Genomic DNA, 8,240 nt, shown 5'->3' with positions numbered 1-8,240 from the left:
AATGAACAAGGAGGGGAAAGATGACTAACAATCCAGAATGGGAAGGATTAATGGGCACAGTATGCCAGAATTGTTGAGATAAAATACATTCAGTTCAAATTCTAGGAAGAACTGAAAGAAGGTCCCTGGAGGTTAGGACCTATAAATCATACCTGCTCTTGAATAGGTGAGAAACTACTAATTCCTTCCCACAGCAAGAACCCCAGTAGGGCATTGAACGTCCAGCATACAACCCCCTTTTTCACCTGGAGCTTTGGTTTAAATGTTTTCTGTAAGACTCTAGGAATCTGACATATTACATATCCCACAGAGGTTACTGGGCCTTTTGTGTACGCGTGATGCTGTTGGCTTACTTGAGAAATAGAAGTGGCTCCAGAAATTAATAATTTAAGTTGTTAATCATTTACACTACAGTGTGACTATTTGACTGACCCTTTACTCCTATCAGCTGATCAGAGCTAACCCTACTAGTTCAGCAAAATCACAAACCAACAAACATGGCAATCAATGTAGAGTCACAAAGGAGGAAGCAATTCTGGAAATTGGTCTGTAGTACATTGGGAACAGGAAGGATCTGAGCCACCATCTTTCCAGGCTGCCAGAGGGTCACTATTATCAAGTAAGTGAAAGCTCTAAATGCCCATGGCCAATCCAGCATTTCAGAACTTAGAGTGTTTAGTCAGAATTGAAAAAGGAGGTAACCATTGTATTTGACTTGGCTACCAGTGAGTTCTAAATCCATACTGGCAATGTTCTTTGTGATCCTGGTCGAGTAACTTGTTTTCCCATTCCCTGTGCCCTATTCTTGATCTTTTATCTCAGCAGCTGTGTACTAAGGTTCACTCAGTTCTAAAACTAAGATCTAAATAAACTTTTTCCAAGAGCTGAAAACAGCTGCAGATATCAGGAGTAGTTTTAAGATGGAAAATGTTCAGCATGCTACATCTAGTGTTTGTTGGCTGATAATGACAAATTTTTTCAATGACTGGTACAATATGGGGAAGTATACAATAGGTACAATAAGGAAGAAGAGAATGAGAGAGAGAGGCAAGAGAAGAAAGAAGAAGGGAGAAAGAGAGGGAGAAAAACAAGGATTTTCAAAAAGGATGATCAGGAAAATAAATCTCCAAAAAGACCAAACAAAATCTAATAAAAAATAAAAATCGGTAAAACAATAGGTTTATTTCTTCTCTATTCCCTGTTGTTTCCAGGTTGACTCTAGGCTGACTCGAAAATCCTGCAGAATTTTATGGGATGCACAGACTGGTGTCCGTGATCGCCTCCCCTGGGCACCAGCGTTTCACAGCTCACAAGCACGAATCACATTGCTATTACGCGCTTGGATCACCCTGGGTAGAATCAGTTCAGTTTACCTACCCCCAAAAGTGTCTCTGGGCTATTACTCATTCATTCATTTATTCATTCACTTAATCAACAAACATTTGTTGACTCAGTAAGTAATTACTTTTCAACAAATATTTACTAGGCTGAATTATAGGATAAACTTTAAAATGTGACATTAAAAGAAATGTTAGTAAATACAGGTAGTCCCTGACTTATCACGGGGTTTCGTTCTGATGACTACTCTGTCATCAGTCAGTTCTTAGGTAAATCAAATCTCTCTCTCTCTCTTTTCTTATTTGTTTTCATTAGTATTGCCTTTTATTATCAGTATCTTTATAAATCCAATCTTTTTGCTTTGGAGGTTGAAAACATTACATCTGAGAATGATAACATCAGCAACCTACACACTGCAACATTGTATGTAGTACGTATTACTAACGATAAGATGTACAAAAAAGAAATAAATAAAACAAATGAATGGTCATAAAGTGCAATTCATAGTAACTTGAAAACATCCTAAGTCAGGGGTTACCTATACTTTGAAAGGTATATATGTAAACCTCCGCTTTATTCTTAGCAAGTAGAGATTTTGAAAATATTCAGAAAAGCAAACAAAATAAAACCAAAGGATTTATTGTTCCTCTAACTTTTTAAACTGTTTTTATTCTGGGTTCCCTAATGTGCAATAATACTTTGGGAGAAAGTGGCAGGTTATAGAAACAGCAGGAGAAAACTAATAATGTTGATATAGTCTAGATTTTTGTTGTTCTAAGAATTTCAAAAGTATCTTTATATATTTTCTCAGTGCACTAAAAAATATTCAGCCTTTGTAGTCAGAATTATTGGCAATATTTTCTTCTCTCTTTTCTATCTGCAGAAGTCTACAAAAATAATGTTGGTGTAGGGAAGATACCTCAACCAAAGTTCATTAATGAGTCCAAGTGAATTATACTAGCAATGATGATTTGGGATCATGTTCCCCACAGAAATTCTAATAGACCATTCTTTAGCTTGAGTAATATTATTTGTTTTTACAGAGAAAATCCCTGGAATTTTCCAGCCCTTATTAGCACTAGCTGTTTGATTTGAAAGTGTCTTTATTACTACATTAATTTTAACAAATGATGCTGCCTTCCATTTTTGTTTTTTTTTGGAGGTAAAGACTTAAACAAAGTTAAGATGATCAAAGTTATCCATATGAGTTAACAGGAATGTTATTTCTCCTGTTTGTCCTCTATTTTCTTGACATCTCTTCTATTTTCAATTTATAATTCTTTTATAAATTATATAAAGAATGTCTTCATGTACTCATTCAACAAACATTTATTGAAAGCCACAGTGGGACAGGCATTGCAACTGATGGAAAAACACTGATTAAAAACACAGATGAAAACACACTTTCAGGTAGAATAGTCTTTCTCTTGGAGAAAGAGAGTTAGAATGAGATAGAACCTTGGCTTTTTGTACACTAGCGTACCCTCATCTGTCATTCACTTCTGATTTTCTGGAGATACACGTCAGAACTCTGCTTTTGTTCTTTGGGGCATATATAGATCTTGCTCAAGGCTTTAAATGATTTTAATGCATTTATTTTCCAATTGTCTTTACCATAGAATAGTTGTTAACAGGGTTGATAAATTATTTCTTCAGTGAAGAAGATGTATGTTTTTCTGTATAAATATGACAGTCTCTGATGTTATTTGAATAATTTTTAAGCTTATGTCTGGGGAAACGTTTATATTCACTTCTGATTTGGAAGTTTTAGCTCTGGGTGCTTCTTTTGTCAATGGTTTTACAAATCTAGTGCAAAATAACACTATTTCTTGTGAAGAGATTGAAGTTGTCAAAGATTTCATTCTACTTGGATCAACAATCAATGTCCCCGGAAGCAGCGTCAAAATATCAAACAACAGTGGGAAAATCTGTTGCTAAAGACCTCTTTCAAGTTTTAAAAAGCAAAGATGTCACTTTGATGACTAAAGTGCACCTGACCCTTTTCATTAGTCTTACATATATGCAAACACTGTACAGTGAAAAAGGAAGACAGAAAAAGAATTGATGTATTTGAACTGTGGTGTTGGCCAAAAATATCAAATTTACCATCAATTACCAGAAGAGCAAACAAATCAGTCTTAGAAGCAGTACAATCAACAGAACCGGGGATGGTGAAACTTGGGCTTGCTTACTTTGGACATGTCGTCAGAAAAGACAAATCACTAGAAAAGGACATTATGCTTGATAAAGTAAAGGTCAGTGAAAATGAGGGAAACCCTTAATGGGATGGATTGACAGCTGCAACAGTTGCAACAATGGGCTCAAACATGTGAAAGATCATGGAGATGGCACAGGACCATGCAACGTTTCATTCTGTTATATCCAAGGTCACCATGAGTCAGAGCCAACTTGAAGACAACTAACAATGATAATTTCCTCCTATCTTCTAAATTCTTTGCTTTATTTATTTCTACTCTTTTCATTGGTGACCAACCTAGTGAATGACTGAATATTTCAATTCTGCATTTTAGATGCTTTTCTTTGATGTCTTGCTTTTCATTCAGCTTTAAAGGTTTTCAGGTGAATCTTTCATTTTCGGCTCATCTGATATGTCTTGTACCTGGGCCTGAGATATTTATGTGTATGTGTTGCAAACGTCTTAGCTTAACCACTTTACTCAGGATTTAGACATTCCTCCATGTGTGAAATCATCAGGCATAGCCCACCATGAGTTGGAGCATATGAAAGTTTTGATACCTTTTGAGAAATAATTTATTTTGGAATTTATAAGTCAGAGATGCTTTTAGTTTTGAGTAAGAGAAAACTTAACTGATGTGGCTTAATCTGTAAAGACATCTAATTATCTTGCATAACAAAAAGTCTGGAGATAGGGAGTATCAATGTGATTCGATAACTCAGTAATGTCATCAAGAAACTAAGCTCTGCCTATCTTTCCATTCCATTCTCTTTATTGTTTGGTCTCAGTCTGGTTGCCACAGCTCCAGGTATCACAATCACATTCAAAAGAAGTGGAGGGGGATGTTAAGAGTTTTTTCCTTAGGCAATTCTTTCCTTTTATCAGTGAAGAAATAATACCCCAGAAGCTACAGCAGTTTTTCCCTGACATCTCATTGGCCAGAACTCACTCACCTGGGCCTTACGTAGCTGCAGCTGGTAGAAAAGAATGTGATAGAAAAGGGTTGACTTAAAGCAGCCCCAATTCATCTCCAGAACAACACACATTGCTGTTACAAACATAGCCAGGATATCTGTTGGCAAATAAGAAAGGGGAAATGGCTGATGGGTAGACAATAAAGTCTGCTGCCGCAGGTCAAGGAGCACAAGCATGGCCTGACATATCATATCCATGGGAAAAGGGAAGCACAGATCTGAGAATAGCAGGGAGTTTGTGCTTCTTATTGTTCACTATCTACTGCCTTATGTCCCTGGGTGCCACAAATGGTTAAGCACTTGACTACCAGTTCTTTAAGGTTGGCTGTTCGAACCCACCTAGAGGCACCTAGGAAGACATGCCCGACGATCTGCTTCCCAAAGGTCACAACCATGAAAATCCAGTGGAGCACAGGTCTACTCTGCACACATGGGGTTGCCATGAGTTGGAATCAACTGGATGCAAGTAACAACACTTTCTTACTCCCCACTCTCCCTAGGACCTTACCTGGCTTTTTTGGCTCTTCCACCTCTTCTCTTCTTCCTAACATCACCTTTCATCTTGCCATTGCACTATGCAAAAATCTTCACTGAGTTCATTCACTTGAAGATCAGTCTCATGGGATGGTTTTCAAGTCCCACCTCCCTTCTCTCCAGAAGGCTCCTAACTCCTCAAAATCCCTTTTCAAATTTACCACCTGTCTTAGGCATCTAGCGCTGCTTTAACAGAAATACCACAAGTGGATGGTTTTAACGAAGAGAAGTTTATTTCCTCACAGTCAAAGTAGGCTAAAAATCCAAATTCAGGGTGTCAGCTCCAGGGGAAGTCTTTTTCTCTCTGTCGGCCTTCTCATCAGTGTTCCCCCAGACTAGGAGCTTCTCGGCGCAGGGACCCCTGTCCAAAGGGATGCACTCTGCTCCTGGCACTGCTTTCTTGATGGTATGAGGTCCCCAATTGTCTGCTTGTTTCCCTTTCCTTTTATCTCTTGAGAGATAAAAGGTGGTGCAGGCCACACCCCAGGGGAACTCCCTTTACACTGGATCAGGGATGTGACCTGGGTAAAGGTGGTGTTACAATCCCACCCCAATCCTCTTTAACATAAAATTACAATCACAAAATGGAGGCCAACCACACAATTCTGGGAATCATGGCCCAGCCAAATTGATACACACAGTTTTTGGGGGACATAATTCAAACCATGACACCACCAAACCAAATTAGTCTCTATGGATTGTCTTGCAAACATACGTTACACTTTGCTATCACAATGGTTTTGCTAGTGCTGATGACCTACGGTGTTTAAATCCTTTTTCCTCTCTAATACATTCTCAGGACCTAACTCACATCCCTCTCAAGTAAGCCTTCATTGTTACAGCCAGATCCTAATGATCAGTCCTTCTTTAAACTCCCATGAACACTTACACTCGATACCATTCATTTGTCATTTATCTTCAGACCAATTCCAATTTGGCAAATTATGCTGCTTATTAGTAACCTGAAGTTGTCCAGGATTTCATTTTACTTGGATCCACAATCAACACCCATGGAAGTAGCAGTCAAGAAATCAAATGACACATTGCATTGGGCAAATCTGCTGCAAAAGGCCTCTTTAAAGTGTTAAAAAGCAAAGATGTGTTTTTGAGGACTAAGGTGTGCCTGACCCAAACCATGGTATTTCCAATTGCCTCGCAGGCATGCAAAAGCTGGTCAAGGAATAAGGAAGACTAAAGAAGAATTGATGCCTTTGAATTATGGTGTTGGCAAAGAATATGCCATGGGCTGCCAGAAGAACAAGAAAGTAGGTCATGGAAGAAGTACTACCAGAATGTTCCTACTTTGGAGATGTTATCAGGATGGACCAGTCCCTGGAGAAGGACATCATTCTTGGTAAAGTAGAGGGTCATCAAAAAAGAAGACCCTCCGCGAGATAGATTGACACAGTGGCTGAAACAACGGACTAGAACATAGCAATGATTGTGAGGGTTGCACAGGATTGGGCAATGTTTCATTCTGTCATACATAGGGTCACTATGAGTTGGAACTGACTCAACAGCCCCTAACAGAAACTTCCAAAATGAGCCATACCAGTTGCAGATACAGAGGGACCAAGTAAATAAAGGTAGTTGCATTCAGGTGGAAAGAAGGAGGAGGCCAGAGGCAACAGAATGGAATAGAACTAATATTCATGGCACATACTTGGAGCCAGATGTCTTTTATTTGCTATCTTTTTAGTGCATCCAGCAATTCTATAAGTTAGTTATTATTAGCCACAGCTGCTGCTTATCACATCATGCTGTCTTCCAGTCTAATAGAAGGAATTTAGTGTTGTTTGTGGACTATTCCAGACTTCCTCATAAATAATTTTGTATTTTATCTACATTACGGGCTATAAAGATTTTTGTACCTAGCCTAGGCAACAAATGGCATGTATAATATTTCTAAGGAAAAATGTATTACAAGATCCAACATAGAAGACGTATTTATTGGTTTGTTAAGCCTACCAGTACACTGGGAGATTCCCCTACCCTACCATGCACCAGGCTGAGGTGGATGTTGCATTACCTTTTGCCCTCTCGTGCCCCAGAAGTGCCTCTTTTTGTATGGGGTGTTCAGAAATAAGTCTTATAAACTAAGTAGTCTAAATACTGCCTAGCTTATTAGTTCAATGACAACAAGTGCTAGAATTATGAAACCACAATAGAAAGAGAAAGGGACATGTGAAGCACTAATGCTGTTTCATGAAAACTGTAATGGTTCTGTTTCTCAAATGTCATAGGTTTGAGAAGCTGAGTGATTAATCATTTCAGCTGGTTTTTTTTTTAACCAGAACATTTATTGCACGACTTAGCATTGAAATTCTTAAGATGAACTGGATGCTGCATCAGCTGCCCTCTTGGGTTTAGTTGTTTCTTCACAGGATGCACGCCTGAATGCAATTTTTAGGTGTCTCGTTGGACCAATACCAGTAGCATTTCAACTTTTAGCCTTAGCACTCCAGTTATACTTTCTCTTGCCCTTGGCAGGGTAGCCACGTTTGCCACAGGTCGACTTCTGAAGGTGGTAGGCCTTGGAGCCACAGTGGCAGCATAAAGTGTGTGTCTTATGGCAACTCTTTCCAAACCATAACGTTCCCTTTGTCATCTCGCTTCTGTGACCGAGGCTAAAGAGCCATTTCAAATTATTTTAACTGAGGCTATTTCATTTTCTTGATGATTTATTTTTCATGTGTTTCAACTACAGTGTTATAGATATGAAGTAGCTTTTCCCATATTTAGGGAGTCTGCCATGCCATTTTCCTGTGGTAACTCTGGTGACAAGTTCAAGTTCTGAAATCACTTCTGTGATTTCGGTCATAACATTTAATCATTCTTTTCTGCATCTCTCTGAAGAGTGGCGTTGTTAATTTCCCCAACAGACTATAAAGTAGTTTGTATAATGAGTGTGTGTCATTCAATATAGAATTCCTAATTCATCTGTTGCTTTTCTTTATTTCTGCAACTCAATACAGTTGACTCTAAAGCAACAATGTCTGTACATGGAAATAAGTTACATGGGGATTTATCCAATCATTTTATATAGTTTTATGAATTTAATCATGTAGACATTCACATTTGATAATAAAAAACAAAATTCCATCTGAGGTCTAAGATAACTGTGGCTTGTTGGCAGTGACTGGTTAATTGTTCATGAAACACATTTTTCTTTCCTCCTGGAGTCATAGCTGGACAAT

The 8,240-nt window shown here is 38.4% G+C and overlaps 1 pseudogene; it reads right to left on the bottom strand.

The window, feature by feature from the left end:
• Positions 1–7,369: 7,369 nt before the first annotated feature.
• Positions 7,370–7,651, bottom strand: LOC111821214 (60S ribosomal protein L37 pseudogene; annotated as a pseudogene).
• Positions 7,652–8,240: the final 589 nt, after the last annotated feature.

The sequence above is a fragment of the Trichechus manatus genome, unplaced genomic scaffold (assembly GCF_000243295.1).
Source record: "Trichechus manatus latirostris isolate Lorelei unplaced genomic scaffold, TriManLat1.0 scaffold00071, whole genome shotgun sequence".
NCBI lineage: Eukaryota > Metazoa > Chordata > Mammalia > Sirenia > Trichechidae > Trichechus > Trichechus manatus.
This window is presented reverse-complemented; position numbering and strand designations above follow the sequence as displayed.